Source organism: Coregonus clupeaformis, chromosome 28 (genome assembly GCF_020615455.1).
Source record: "Coregonus clupeaformis isolate EN_2021a chromosome 28, ASM2061545v1, whole genome shotgun sequence".
NCBI classification, from domain to species: domain Eukaryota; kingdom Metazoa; phylum Chordata; class Actinopteri; order Salmoniformes; family Salmonidae; genus Coregonus; species Coregonus clupeaformis.
Genome location: NC_059219.1, coordinates 18,833,891 through 18,849,121, shown reverse-complemented (window position 1 = coordinate 18,849,121; position 15,231 = coordinate 18,833,891).

Below are 15,231 nucleotides of genomic sequence, written 5' to 3'. Positions count from 1 at the left end.
AGGCAGGCCCACATTATTCTAGCCATGCCATGCAGGCCGCTTTTTGGATGTGCGTAAAACCCTCCATAGTGTGCGTTGTTTTAATATTATATAAGAAATTATTTTTAAATGGCTGTAAAATACACAAACTGAAGCAACCACATATTTCGCCATGAAGCACATTCTGATTGGCCAGTGAGGTTGCCAAGCCTCGACACACCCACAACTTGATAATTCATCAAAAACCAGCCCTTTTGCGCCAAAGCCAGCAAGTGCGCCAATAATTGTGATTAGTGAAAATAGCTAAAGATTTTTCTAACACACACCTGAACCTATAGCGCTTAGATTGACCATTGCGTTAGGTTTGTTCAAATAGAGCCCTTAATGTTGTAGTTTTGATCAGATATCAGGGTTTGATTTCTATTTCCACTGTGAAAATTCCTACAGAGGTGTGTGTGTGTGTGTGTGTGTGTGTGTGTGTGTGTGTGTGTGTGTGTGTGTCTGTGTGTGTGCGTGTGTGTGTGTGTGTGTGTCTGGTTTTCCTCCTCCACCTCTCTAACCTTTCACATCTCCTGCCAGGCAGCACACACCCAGATGAGAGATGGCTCTTTGATGAGCTGACCTGATAACACCTGCCCTCCTCCTGCTCTGCCCCGCGCCCCGACTCACTGCTGGGTGAAATATCACCGCCTGCCTCCCCCGCTGCCATGCCAACAGCTCTATTTTTACCCACAACTCCCAGGGTTTTTTTTACACGTGAAAGGGCTTGTTTATTACGCCTATGTATTTTGGGCTGAAACTTTCCAGCTCCCCAGCAAAATGGGAGGGGATTATTTACGCTAGGAACAGAGGGAGTTCTACAAAAGCTAATTTGAGAGTCAGCTCTGTTTACTGCTGCTGTTACAGGAGAAACAGAGACAAAAAAAAACTGTGTGAAAAAAATAGTGATGGGAAGATTGGAGGTTATTGACATATTGAGTGAATAATATTACTCCAGTGAGTTGTTTATTGGGGATGGTCTTTCGCCATCTAATTGCAGATCCTATTACACAGCCTTTTTAGGCATAGGTTTTTATCAAATCTGGCCAGCAGCTTTCAACACTCCACCCCACCTGTCCTCAAATCCCCTCACTCTCGCTACTGCCCAGACCCACATCACAGGAAATGTTAGGAGTTAGGTACTGATATCAGGCTGAATTAGTTTTAGCTTTCCTGTGAAGCTGCCATGTGAGATACAAACTCTGCATTATGGGGTGGGGATATTTGGTCCATGATATTTTCAACTGGAACATTTTGCCAGACTCCCCCCCATGTAAAGAATGGCTGTTGTTCAGCTCCCTGTTGTTTTAGTTGGAGGGCTTGGCCTGCCTTGGCTTCTTCTAAGGCTGTTCCAGAACCTCTGGTCTGGAAAGTCAAATGGGTTCCTGCCCTGTTATTAAGAGAGAGTGGTCAATTAATACAAACACTGGAGCCCCCCGCCCCCCGTCATGTGCATTTTGCTGGATAATTGTTTACATCTGTGTGGGTCCAAAAGCATCTGCCAGAAACTCAACTTCTCGAGCATCGTCCCACCCCCCTCCCCCCTCCCCCGACCCAGATCCGCTGGCAGACAATGAAGAGACAGTGAAAACTCCAGCCAAGTGCTGCCTGTTGCAACACCCTGGTTCTCCCATGATGCTTAGAGGTGTCCCTATATAGGTCGCTTTATTTACTCCACTCTCCTGTTTATCTCAGCAATAACCTTGTAATTTGCGGTATTTTTGTATGTATGTATGTATGTATGTATGTTTGTATGTAATGGTATCAAAACATCACGTCTCTGCCTGCAGTATATCACTGTTCAATTAGGAACGTCTGTGTTGCCTTGCTTACAAACAACCTGCCACGTGGGAGCCGAAGGGCCGTTTATCACAGAGTTGTAGCCCTAATGAAACAAAGGCGTGTTTATGGTAACACGCACTGATGAAGAAGTGTTACGGAGGAAAAGACGCGACTTGTGACATTTTACTTAAAGCAGAGTTGCAGCGTTGCACGCTGGTTGATTTATGGACATCTCTGCCCACTATGCTGCTGCGTTTAATGGCATTTACAACATTTATTTTGTCGTGAGGAAGGTGTCCATTGAGGTGAGTTGGGAGGAGGGGGTGAGTTTGAGGTGCATCCATGATAAAAGTCCCAGTGCAACAAGGAAGAGAACCAGGCTCTTTGACCCGCACTTCCAAACAACCACCCAAGTGATGATTATGAACAGACCAGAAAAGAACCGCTGGGTGCTAGTTGCTACTTGTGCTCCGCTTCAGGGAGTAATACTGTAATGTCATGTCTAGTCCATATTTAAGTGTCCTTATTGTTCTATTGTAGAAGGAAACCAGCACACACAGAGGAGACCTCACAAGGAGGGGGCAGAGAAGCCGAGGTGTTTGGGCATTCCAGCTGTAGGACTCAGGCCTCATCATTTGCTTTATCTTGGCCAGGTCGCAGTTGTAAATGAGAACTTGTTCTCAACTGGCTTACCTGGTTAAATAAAGGTGAAATAAAAAATAAAAAATAAAAAAAATCCTCTGACAAAGTAATGGTAATCGTCTGGGTGGAGGACTCTCTCTCTCTCTGTGTGAGAAGTGAAGTCTCCCCCTCTCTCTCTTTGCCTCTCTCTTTCCCCTCTCTCTCTCTCTCTCTCTCTCTCTGTCTCTCTCTCTCTCGCTCTCTCTGTCTCTCTCTCACTCTCTCTCTCTCTCTCTCTCTCTCTCTCTCTCTCTCTCTCTCTCTCTCTCTCGCTCTCTCTCTCTCTCTCTCTCTCTCTCTCTCTCTCTCTCTCTCTCTCTCTCTCTCTCTCTCTCTCTCTCTCTCTCTCTCGGTCTCTCTCTCTCTCTCTCTCTCTCTCTCTCTCTCTCTCTCTCTCTCTCTCTCTCTCTCTCTTCGTCTCTCTCTCTCTCTCTCTCTCTCTCTCTCTCTCTCTCTCTCTCTCTCTCTCTCTCTCTCTCTCTCTCTCTCTCTCTCTCTCTCTCTCTCTCTCTCTCTCTCTCTCTCTGTCTCTCTCACATGCCATGTCCACTCCATATACTATAATACCATTAATATGTCAAGACAGGACCTCCATGGGGATTTGCTGTCTTTCTTGGAGGGCACTGTGTTGAATTAATGAACTTACTCTCTTTTTGGTGTTCATCATGATTCATGACATCACTGTATCCTATATGAAACCATGTTGCAGTAAATGGAGCTTTTACACACTCAATCTGTATCACCCTCAACCTTCAGCCTGTGAGTGACGGCTGAAGTCATTTCCCAGACTAGCATGTAGCCTATGCACAGGCACCAGCGACAGTATTTTGTGTCCAAAACTAATCCTCTTTTTGTGAAGGTGGCAAGTTGCAACTCTTGAGGTTTGTATAGAAAATGTCTATCGGGGTGGAGCTGGAGGCCTGTTCGTTCCTGCTTGGATTAGGGGAACCACAAGTGAGTTTATTTTAATGCCTCTCTCATGAGGAGACGTTTACGGCCCTCTTGATTTTCTCCCTAGCCGCTTGGACAGGGATGAAAGCCCGCGTCTCCGTCAGGCATTCAACATGGAGTGAGTGCTGAAAAGCAGGGATGTGAGAGCAGGGGAAACGTGGAGGGCATCCAAAACTGGAGCCCGCGCACCAGCAACCCTCATGACGCCCCTCCACCACCCCCTTAGTCTCAAAGGCTGCTGGGAAAGAAAGGCCCCCCTCTGGTTGTGGTTCTTCAACATGTTTGGGGCTGGATGTTTATGCGCTTGGACTGGGGAGCGGTGGTGCTGAGACTGTAGAGTTTCCAGAGCCAATTCTATGGTTGCATCCCAAATGGCACCCTATCCCCTATAAAGTGCACTACTTTTGACAAGGGCCCATAGGGTGCTGGTCAAAAGTTGCACTATATAGGGAATAGGGTGCCATTTGGGACGCACACTATCTATCTGGGAGAGATGGTGTTCGGTTATTGAGCCAACAGTCTGGCACGGTGACTAGGATAGCGAAAGTCTAGTGTTGCAGTGAAACCAGAGGGAAGTCTGTATTCTGGAGGCCTCTATGGTATGTATAGGGATGTCTGTTGCAGTGAAACCAGAGGGAACTCTGTATTCTGGAGGCCTCTATGGTATGTATAGGGATGTCATACAGGCCTTACTAACATTCTCTTCTCTTCTTAAGAGAACATTTTTCAGACATCAAGTATATGAAAGGTACGCAAAATACGTTATTTAAAATCACCACATATCGCCAGGTTACGTCTGAAGTGAAGCCAATAATAGTTATTTGCACTCATATGCACACAGTATGGGAATCAAGCTTTGCCAAGTGATCTGTTAAGAGGTCTGCTTCCCGTTCATTTCACCAGGAAGACTATCATTCTCATCTGAGATTCAATAACAACATGTAACACAATGTGTTCAGCTTGAAGTTTTTCATTTTGTTGGTCACAGAAATGTGTGGTGCACTTAGTTCATTCATTGTTATTGTCTTTGTTTAATGTTTAAGATGTACTATTGCTTGGTTTTGCATCATATAACATCTAATTGCCTCCTTACGAGTGATGTTGAACAGCTTATATTGCTTACACTGTACCAGAACGGCTTTCATTAGGTCTACAAGTCAGAGGTCCCCTGCTCACACACACACACACACACACACACACACACACACACACACACATGCACACACACACTGGGGTGAGTAACCAGTCATTCTTTTCCCTGGAACGCCACCAGCGCTTGTCACTTTTTCTATTTCTATTGTCCTCCACAACAGATCACTTTCCTCCACAACAGATCTCTTTCCTCCACAACAGATCTCTTTCCTCCACAACAGATCACTTTCCTCCACAACAGATCACTTTCCTCCACAACAGATCTCTTTCCTCCACAACAGATCACTTTCCTCCACAACAGATCACTTTCCACCACAACAGATCACTTTCCTCCACAACAGATCTCTTTCCTCCACAACAGATCACTTTCCTCCACAACAGATCACTTTCCTCCACAACAGATATCTTTCCTCCACAACAGATCACTTTCCTCCACAACAGATCACTTTCCTCCACAACAGATCACTTTCCACCACAACAGATCACTTTCCACCACAACAGATCACTTTCCACCACAACAGATCACTTTTCTCCACAACAGATCACTTTCCTCCACAACGGATCACTTTCCTCCACAACAGATCACTTTCCTCCACAATGGATCACTTTCCTCCACAACAGATCACTTTCCTCCACAACAGATCACTTTCCTCCACAACATATATCTTTCCTCCACAACAGATCACTTTCCTCCACAACAGATCACTTTCCTCCACAACAGATCACTTTCCACCACAATAGATCACTTTCCACCACAACAGATCACTTTCCTCCACAACAGATCACTTTCCACCACAACAGATCACTTTCCTCCACAACATATATCTTTCCTCCACAACAGATCACTTTCCTCCACAACAGATCACTTTCCTCCACAACAGATCACTTTCCACCACAACAGATCACTTTCCTCCACAACAGATCACTTTCCTCCACAACATATCACTTTCCTCCACAACAGATCTCTTTCCTCCACAACAGATCACTTTCCGCCACAACATATCTCTTTCCTCCACAACAGATCACTTTCCTCCACAACAGACCACTTTCCTCCACAACAGATCACTTTCCTCCACAACATATCTCTTTCCACCACAACAGATCACTTTCCTCCACAACATATCTCTTTCCTCTACAACAGATCACTTTCCTCCACAACATATCTCTTTCCTCCACAACAGATCACTTTCCTCCACAACAGATCACTTTCCTCCACAACAGACCACTTTCCTCCACAATGGATAACTTTCCACCACAACAGATCACTTTCCTCCACAACAGATCACTTTCCTCCACAACAGATCACTTTCCTCAACAACAGATCACTTTCCTCCACACCAGATCACTTTCCTCCGCAACAGATCACTTTGTATGTTTTCAGAGTGTGTGTTTTGTCTCCAGGATAGACAGACAGACACACATTGCTCTTCCCGTATACTCACAGAATATGCAGTGGCACGCTGCGATAGGGATTTAGAAAATACATCGAACACTAGAAGTCGGTCCCAAATGACACCCTATTCCCTAAGGGTCCTTGTCAAAAGTAGTGCACTAAATAGGGAATAGGGTGCCATTTGGTATGCATCCTAAGCCATTGGCCCTATCTTCAGCGCCACATGTACACCAATATGGAGGCTTCCCTCCCCAGATGGCTCCAGCCTGCAGCCCGGTGCACTATGTGTGTTTAGTCAGACACAGCCAGGGATATTGACACATTCTTGGGATGGGGTTGTTATTATCAAGCAGGTTCATTGTGGTGGTGGGTAACATCAGTCACTATCTCTTCAAATGTCAGAGAGGTGCTGTAATCTAACCACCTGTCTGTCAGAGAGGTGCTGTTGTCTAACCACCTGTCTGTCAGAGAGGTGCTGTAGTCTAACCACCTGTCTGTCAGAGAGGTGCTGTAGTCTAACCACCTGTCTGTCAGAGAGGTGCTTTTGTCTAACCACCTGTCTGTCAGAGAGGTGCTGTAGTCTAACCACCTGTCTGTCAGAGAGGTGCTGTAGTCTAACCACATGTCTGTCAGAGAGGTGTTGTAGTCTAACCACCTGTCTGTCAGAGAGATGCTGTAGTCTAACCACCTGTCTGTCAGAGAGGTGCTGTAGTCTAACCAACTGTCTGTCAGAGAGGTGCTGTAGTCTAACCACCTGTCTGTCAGAGAGATGCTGTAGTCTAACCACCTGTCTGTCAGAGAGGTGATGTAGTCTAACCACCTGTCTGTCAGAGAGGTGCTGTAGTCTAACCACCTGTCTGTCAGAGAGGTGCTGTAGTCTAACCACCTGTCTGTCAGAGAGGTGCTGTAGTCTAACCAACTGTCTGTCAGAGAGGTGCTGTTGTCTAACCACCTGTCTGTCAGAGAGGTGCTGTAGTCTAACCACCTGTCTGTCAGAGAGGTGCTGTTGTCTAACCACATGTCTGTCAGAGAGGTGCTGCAGTCTAACCACCTGTCTGTCAGAGAGGTGCTGTAGTCTAACCACCTGTCTGTCAGAGAGGTACTGTAGTCTAACCACCTGTCTGTCAGAGAGGTGCTGTTGTCTAACCACCTGTCTGTCAGAGAGGTGCTATAGTCTGACCACCTCTCTGTCAGAGAGGTACTGTAGTCTAACCACCTGTCTGTCAGAGAGGTGCTGTAGTCTGACCACCTGTCTGTCAGAGAGGTGCTGTAGTCTAACCACCTGTCTGTCAGAGAGGTGATGTAGTCTAACCACCTGTCTGTCAGAGAGGTACTGTAGTCTGACCACCTGTCTGTCAGAGAGGTGCTGTAGTCTAACCACCTGTCTGTCAGAGAGGTGATGTAGTCTAACCACCTGTCTGTCAGAGAGGTACTGTAGTCTAACCACCTGTCTGTCAGAGAGATACTGTAGTCTAACCACCTGTCTGTCAGAGAGGTGCTGTAGTCTAACCACCTGTCTGTCAGAGAGGTGCTGTAGTCTGACCACCTGTCCGATCTTTGTGAGAGTATGGCTCTGATAGCGACAGTTGAGGGATGTCGAGGACATTCTTCCCATGAAAGACTCAGCCTTTCAGATGGAATATAAAAGCTTGTCCTGGGATGACTTGAGCGAAACAGATTCTGACTACAGTACAACCCCATTGCATGTTGGAGCACTTGGCCGCAATGAATAATGTAGGCTAAGCTATATTACAGGGTTGTCAGTGATGAACGAGTGAAATCATTCAGCTCTATTCTATACCTTTTTAGGATGTTAGCTATGTAGTGATTTGGCATTACCTCATGCATTTTACATGTTCATTATATATTCATGGTTCGTTCCTTTGTTGCATTGGAGCTAAATGTCTTGGTTTAACTAAATGCCTTGTCCTCATGTCACTGTGTCCTGATTAAAGTAGGGTGAAGTTGCCTCTAGACACTGATCTTGGGTCAGTTTTGCATTTCCCCCACTAATGGTTAAGGTTAGGGTTGGGGGAGTGGAAGCTGATCCTAGATCTGTACCTAAATGAGGCCCCAGAGCCCAGATGAAGTGGTGACGGACTACAGGGCTGTCCGGGTGATGTAGTGGCCCTCTTCGTCTCTGTCCACCTCACTGTGAAGGCATGCAGAGTCTAGGCAGCCATGACGAGATGCTCTGTGACAACATTTAATTGATGCTGAAGCTGCACACCGCAGGGAGGTGTGTGTCCATGGATACAGGCCTGCCTGCCAACCCTGACCACTCCTAACTCGTGGAACCTATATGCACACACACACACACACACACAAACACACACAGTTCTCCTCTTGCAGGTGACTGGATGTAGTAGAGACCTAAACAGCCATCAGTAGTACTTGGGGAAGAGGAGTAAGGGCTGGATAGACTATCCAGTGACAAATGCACATGCACCATTGTAATCAGTCACGCCAGTTCTTGCTCTTCTCAGTGGCCAGCCAGCTGCTTGTGTTCGGGTTGTGTGGAATTGTTTTGGCTAGTCACCGATGACCTTGGGGTGACTTGACCTTCAGGGCTGAAACATTAGATCTGGTTCCCTATAGCTTCAGCCCTCCCTACCCGAGCCCTGTCCCCACCCCCCTATTCTAGCTCCCTGCTCAACCATGGAGAAGGCCACTGTCCCACAGACTGCGTATGATGCACGCCAAGCTACGCTAATGCTAGCCATCTATCTGATGTGCAGACTGCCATCAGTAATCACCCTGGGCTCAGTGGGGGGGCTGGTGGGCTAACAGGAGGAGAGGGGGATAGGGGAGAAAAGAGGAAGGGGAAAGAGAAAGTGACAGATGGTTGTGGGATGGGGTGAGAGGATTGAGTGTCACTGGAGCTGGTGGCTGGTGGGGGGAGCGAGCGAGCTGAGCTAGTCACGCCCATGTCCCCTGTGCTGTGATAGTCTTGAGGCACTACACACACAGGACAGGACAGGAAACAGCTTTAGAACCAGTCCTACAAGGACAAGACAGGAAACAGCTTTAGAACCAGTCCTACAAGGAGAGGACAGGAACCAGCATTAGAAACAGTCCTACAAGGACAGGACAGGAAACAGCTTTAGAAACAGTCCTACAAGGAGAGGACAGGAACCAGCATTAGAACCAGTCCTAGAAGGAGAGGACAGGAACCAGCATTAGAAACAGTCCTACAAGGAGAGGACAGGAACCAGCTTTAGAAACAGTCCTACAAGGAGAGGACAGGAACCAGCATTAGAAACAGTCCTACAAGGAGAGGACAGGAACCAGCATTAGAACCAGTCCTACAAGGAGAGGACAGGAAACAGCTTTAGAAACAGTCCTACAAGGACAGGACAGGAAACAGCTTTAGAAACAGTCTTACAAGGAGAGGACAGGAACCAGCATTATAAACAGTCCTACAAGGAGAGGACATGAACCAGCATTAGAAACAGTCCTAGAAGGAGAGGACAGGAACCAGCATTAGAACCATTCCTAGAAGGAGAGGACAGGAACCAGTTTTAGAAACAGTCTTACGAGGAGAGGACAGGAACCAGCATTAGAACCAGTCCTAGAAGGAGAGGACAGGAACCAGTTTTAGAAACAGTCTTACAAGGAGAGGACAGGAACCAGCATTAGAAACAGTCCTACAAGGAGATGACAGGAACCAGCATTAGAACCAGTCCTACAAGGAGAGGCAGTTTTAGAAACAGTCTTACAAGGAGAGGACAGGAAGCAGCATTAGAAACAGTCCTACAAGGAGAAGACAGGAACCAGCATTAGAACCAGTCCTAGAAGGAGAGGACAAGAACCAGCATTAGAAACAGTCCTACAAGGAGAGGACAGGAACCAGCTTTAGAAACAGTCCTACAAGGAGAGGACAGGAACCAGCATTAGAACCAGTCCTAGAAGAGAGGACAGGAACCAGCATTAGAACCAGTCCTACAAGGAGAGGACAGGAACCAGCTTTAGAAACAGTCCTACAAGGAGAGGACAGGAACCAGCATTATAACCAGTCCTAGAAGGAGAGGACAGGAACCAGTTTTAGAAACAGTCCTACAAGGTAGACAACAACCGCAGAGTGCTCTACGTAATCACAGCTCCAGACCCTCCGTGACTGCCGTGCCGAGGTTCCAGACTCTTTTTTTGGACACAACTGAAGCCAAGGCCCCCCTCCACCCGTCAGGCTCCATCATGAAGTTGCTGGCGTCGGTGCGGGCACTGTTCAACGGGGGCAGCCGCAGTACCCCCGTGAGCCCAATGGGCAGCCCCAGCGTGCCTTCCAAGGGGGACATGTCCGCCAAGCAGGTAAGGGTCAGCGCCAGCGGTCTGAGAGATCACATTCAGTAACCATTCACGAGAACTAGGACAGAAAGCAGTGAATGAATGAATGGATGAGAGTGACTGGGATAAGGATGTGATAGTGTGGTTGTATAGTAGACTGGACAGAGGGTTGCTTTGAGGGTTTTAGTTTCTCAGAGAGTTTGACAATGGATTCTATTTGATAGCCTCTTGGGTGTCTGTCTCCAATAGAGGGGATTTTTATTTTCTTCAGCATGCAGCCGCGTTTGATCTAAATGTACGATTTCTATATCCCATATGCTCTAGACTGATTATCCATACAGTACAATTGCTCAGAGACCTTTATCCGCTGAGAACAAAGGGTTTATAGTTAGTTGCATGCATTATGCAAGTGTGTGTTTTTGTGCACAGTGTGTGTGTGTGTGTGTGTGTGTGTGTGTGTGTGTGTGTGTGTGTGTGTGTGTGTGTGTGTGTGTGTGTGTGTGTGTGTGTGTGTGTGTGTATGTGTGTGTGTGTATGTATATATGTAAGAGTGGCTTAGAAATTAGATTTAATTTATTTTATTTGGATCCCATGGCACACAGTGTTCACAGAGTTTATACAGAGCGTGACATTGCTATTGTATGATAATTACTTTATGATCCCTCCTGGAAAGCTCCACCATTTTATCACTTCCAAACATAACAGAACCCCAATCAGAGGGAGCTTTTCAAGGTCTGTCTCTAAATTCACTCACTACTCACAGACACTGTTTAATGTCGAGCTTAGTGTCGGCTGCTGTGGAGAATAGTGAATAGTGGGGTTATGGTCAATCACTAGTGCAGTGGGTATAAGTGTGTGTGTGTGCGCAAGAACATCTCTGAGCAAGCAGCACGATCCTGGATCTTTCCCCACCTGCATGAATGTTTTCTTCTTAAAGAGCAGATCAGTAGCATTGAATTTTCATAACCACTGTATCAGTCCATCTCTGTTGTTACCACAACTGTCTATAGCCTACTATAGTCAATCACCATGACTACTGTCTCAGTCCATCTCTGTTGTTACCACAACTGTCTATAGCCTACTATAGTCAATCACCATGACTACTGTCTCAGTCCATCTTTGTTGTTACCACAACTGTCTATAGCCTACTATAGTCAATCACCATGACTACTGTCTCAGTCCATCTCTGTTGTTACCACAACTGTCTATAGCCTACTATAGTCAATCACCATGACTACTGTCTCAGTCCATCTCTGTTGTTACCACAACTGTCTATAGCCTACTATAGTCAATCACCATGACTACTGTCTCAGTCCATCTCTGTTGTTACCACAACTGTCTATAGCCTACTATAGTCAAGTGTGGCCACAGGCTGTGGCCACAGGCTGTGTGGTGTGGAGCCGCCACAGTCACCGTTCATCTGTCATGATTATTAATGGACATCGTCCATTCATAAAGAGCTACGGTGCATGAGAGCAATTACACGCCTCCGCCCTCCAAAACATCTCCCTCCAGGGGGTTTCTTGGAAGCAGTGGTGGCATCGGACTGGTCCAGACCAGCTCTACTGTAAGTTGGATCTCTGGGCTGGAAAAGGCACCAGCTCTACCCAGGACGTGTACTGTGTATTCCCAGGGCGGATCTATTTATGGCAGTGAGCATGGACGCTTATCTTCAGCTACTATGTATCAGGTAGTGTCTGTGTTGCTTTGGCCGGTACATCGTGTGAAGGACTGTAGCTAGCTATACTGTAAAGCCTATTTCTTTGGTTTGTCTTGAGGTGGTGTAATGGTCTGAATGGACAAAAGTCGAATAGAAAACATGCCTGTAATTTTCCATTTGGGTGGGCTATGAGGGGTTTTGTCTTGCGCTGACAATAGTCAGACGATGCTAGTTGAATGATTACTTCCTCTCCTGTATCCAGGGGTGGCAGTCAGGAAACGGCGTTCGTTCGGAATGCCTGTATGAGTCCTCGTCTGGTAGTATAATAACAGATAATGGGGCGACGTAATATCGAATTAGACCTTTTTACTGCAGGAGTGACTTCAACACAGCATGGATGATTAATGAGCCTCCCAGGCCAACCATTCACTTTGTCTGGTCTAAAGTCGTACTCTAAGACATAACTACATTACTGCCTGTGTCCGATGCAGACCTGGGTTCAAATACTACTTGAAATCTTTTAAATAATTTTAGTGTTTGCTCTCTAGGATGGCAGATGGGCTGGGTTTGCAATTTTACGACTATTCTATTGATACCATTGCGCCAGGCAAGCGCAATCATGCCCAAATAAAGCATTTGAAATGGATTTCAAATAGTATTTGAACCCAGGTCTGGTCCAACGTTTGGGTTGCTGTGTGTTCTCGAACAACCGAAGCAAAACACCAAAGGGCAAAAGAAGGAAGTGGAACCTAAAAGAAGAGAGAGAGAGGAAACCAAGTGAGTGCTGTATGGAGATGTGTTTTTAATGGACGGCCCGTCCTGTATTGTGATCACCTCCACAGTGATAGACCTCTCCCGGGAGACCTCCTGACCTGTCCATCGAAGTCAGAACCCTCTTCTCCTTACAAAATGGCAGCCTTGAGGTTTTTGTGAGCTTTGGTGAGCTTTTGTGAAAGCCCAAATAAGTGTGAAACAGCGAAAAGGGAGGAAATCTGTCTTGTGAAGACAAGCCCCTGTCCATTTTCCATGACGACAGCCCAGATTCTCCATCACTGTCACGGAACACCCTGGATTACATTTAGCTTCGGCATTAAAACAGACACTGGTCGCCATTTATTTATTGATTGGCTAAAGTGCTGACTGGTCACTGTGTGGCGACACAGCTCGGTGAGTTATGTATCTGCACGGCTCCATGCATACACAAAACACGTATTTATTCTGCACCTTTCAGCGAAGAAAACCTTTTAGGGTGTCGACTGTTACCGATGCCTGGGAGGTCGTTTTTTCATCTGAAACCCAGAAGGAAAACCTTTAAATAGTAGCAGCGAATGTTAAGGTCATTCAGTAGGATGCCATCTATATGCACCGCTCAGCATTATGGGGGAACCAACGTGCTGCGTGCATGGGCCCTGGAGTATTTCGGTGGCCAGGCACGTCCTACAGCTCTTGAAGTAATTACCCAAATCACGCAGAACTAATATTACCAGTCTACTTTACAGACCAGGGGCACCGGGGCCCACTCTCTCTCTCTCTCTCTCTCTCTCTCTCTCTCTCGCTCTCTCTCTCTCTCTCTCTCTCTCTCTCTCTCTCTCTCTCTCTCTCTCTCTCTCTCTCTCTCTCTCTCTCTCTCTCTCTCTCTCTCTCTCTCTCGCTCTCTCTCTCTCTCTCTCTCTCTCTCTCTCTCGCTCTCTCTTTTCTCTCTCTCTCTGCTCTCTCTCTCTTCTCTCTCTCTCTCTCTCTCTCTCTCTCTCTCTCTCTCTCTCTCTCTCTCTCTCTCTCTCTCTCTCTCTCTCTCGCTCTCTCTCTCTCTCTCTCTCTCTCTCTCTCTCTCTCTCTCTCTCTCTCTCTCTCTCTCTCTCTCTCTCTCTCTCTCTCTCTCTCTCTCTCTCTCTCTCTCTCTCTCTCTCTCTCTCTCTCACTCACTCACTCTTTCTCGCTCTCTCCCTCTCTTTCTCTCTCCCCCCTCCTCCTTCCTCTCTCTAATGACTCTGCGTTAGCTCACTATTGAGAACAGACCCTATGGGCCCTGGTCAAAAGTAGTGCACTATATAGGGAGTAGGGTGCCATTATGGATGCACCCTAATTAAGTGCATTAGCCCCTGACACAGGGATACGTCTGTACTACCTGCAGCCCCCCAAATTACTCCACACTCAAGGCCTCTTTGGCTTATATGCTAATAGAGCAGATCCGTTTCTAGGATAATAGATGGGCCGTTTCCTCCCCCCACCTCGCCCTGGCGCCCCCCTCCTCTCAGCGCGTTAATAGATTGCTAGCAGGTGTTTCGCCACCGCCTGTGTTTACATGTCGGCTTTGTTAGGGAGAACGCTGGACGGCTCGCTCGATTTGTCTTCTTTCTTTTTTTTTGCCCAATTAGGGCATCTCGTCTGTGTCTCTTGCTGGTGTTATGCAGCTGGTGGTGAATGAGGGGTTTGTCTAATGGGGGATCTGTCTCTCTCTAAGCCGTGTCCCATGCTGCTCATCTGTTGGGACAGACTTCCTCAGCGCTAATCAGTGTTGATACTGTTGTACTCTGTCTGCACGTGATGCTGGTCTGATCCACATGTCGTTTGTTCCCTCCATTTCCAGCAAGACCTTTGTTTATACTCTGCACCTGTAGAAGGTTTGTTGCATAGACTACTTTTGAACTACTTTGAACTACTTAAGAATCAATTTTCTCTGTAAACTGAACCCTGCCAATCTCTTGTCTCGTGCTCAAAGTCTAGTCCCACACAAACCTCCTGTCTTGCTCTCTGAGTGTTTTAAACACAACATTTCTTTCACCTCACACTAATCCCACCCCGTCTCTCTTTCTCAATCCCCTCTCTTTCGATATAATGTATTTTTGTTGAGTAAAACCTGACCGCAAGGGTCTGATGCAGCGCTTACCCAAGACTGCATATTCTGAACACAACCTCCTCTCTTTCACGTCACGCTAGTCTGACCCAGTCCTCTCTTTCTCAATCCCCTCTCTTTCTGTCTCAACAGTAGTCTGGCCCGGGGGACTCTTGGAATCTCACTTGTGTTCCCACTTTATCCGGCTCTTCCTTCTGGCCACGCCGGCCGGCACCCTGTGTCCCAGATAAGCCTTCCCAGGAGGCCAAGAGAGAGAAAAAGAGAGCGAGAGATACAGACTGAGAGACAGACTGAAAGACAGACTGAGAGACAGACAGACAGACTGAGAGACAGACAGACTGAGAGACAGACAGACAGAGAGACAGACTGAGCGATAGACTGAGAGACTGAGAGACATACTGAGAGACAGACTGATAGACAGACTGATAGATAGACAGACTGATAGTCATACTTATA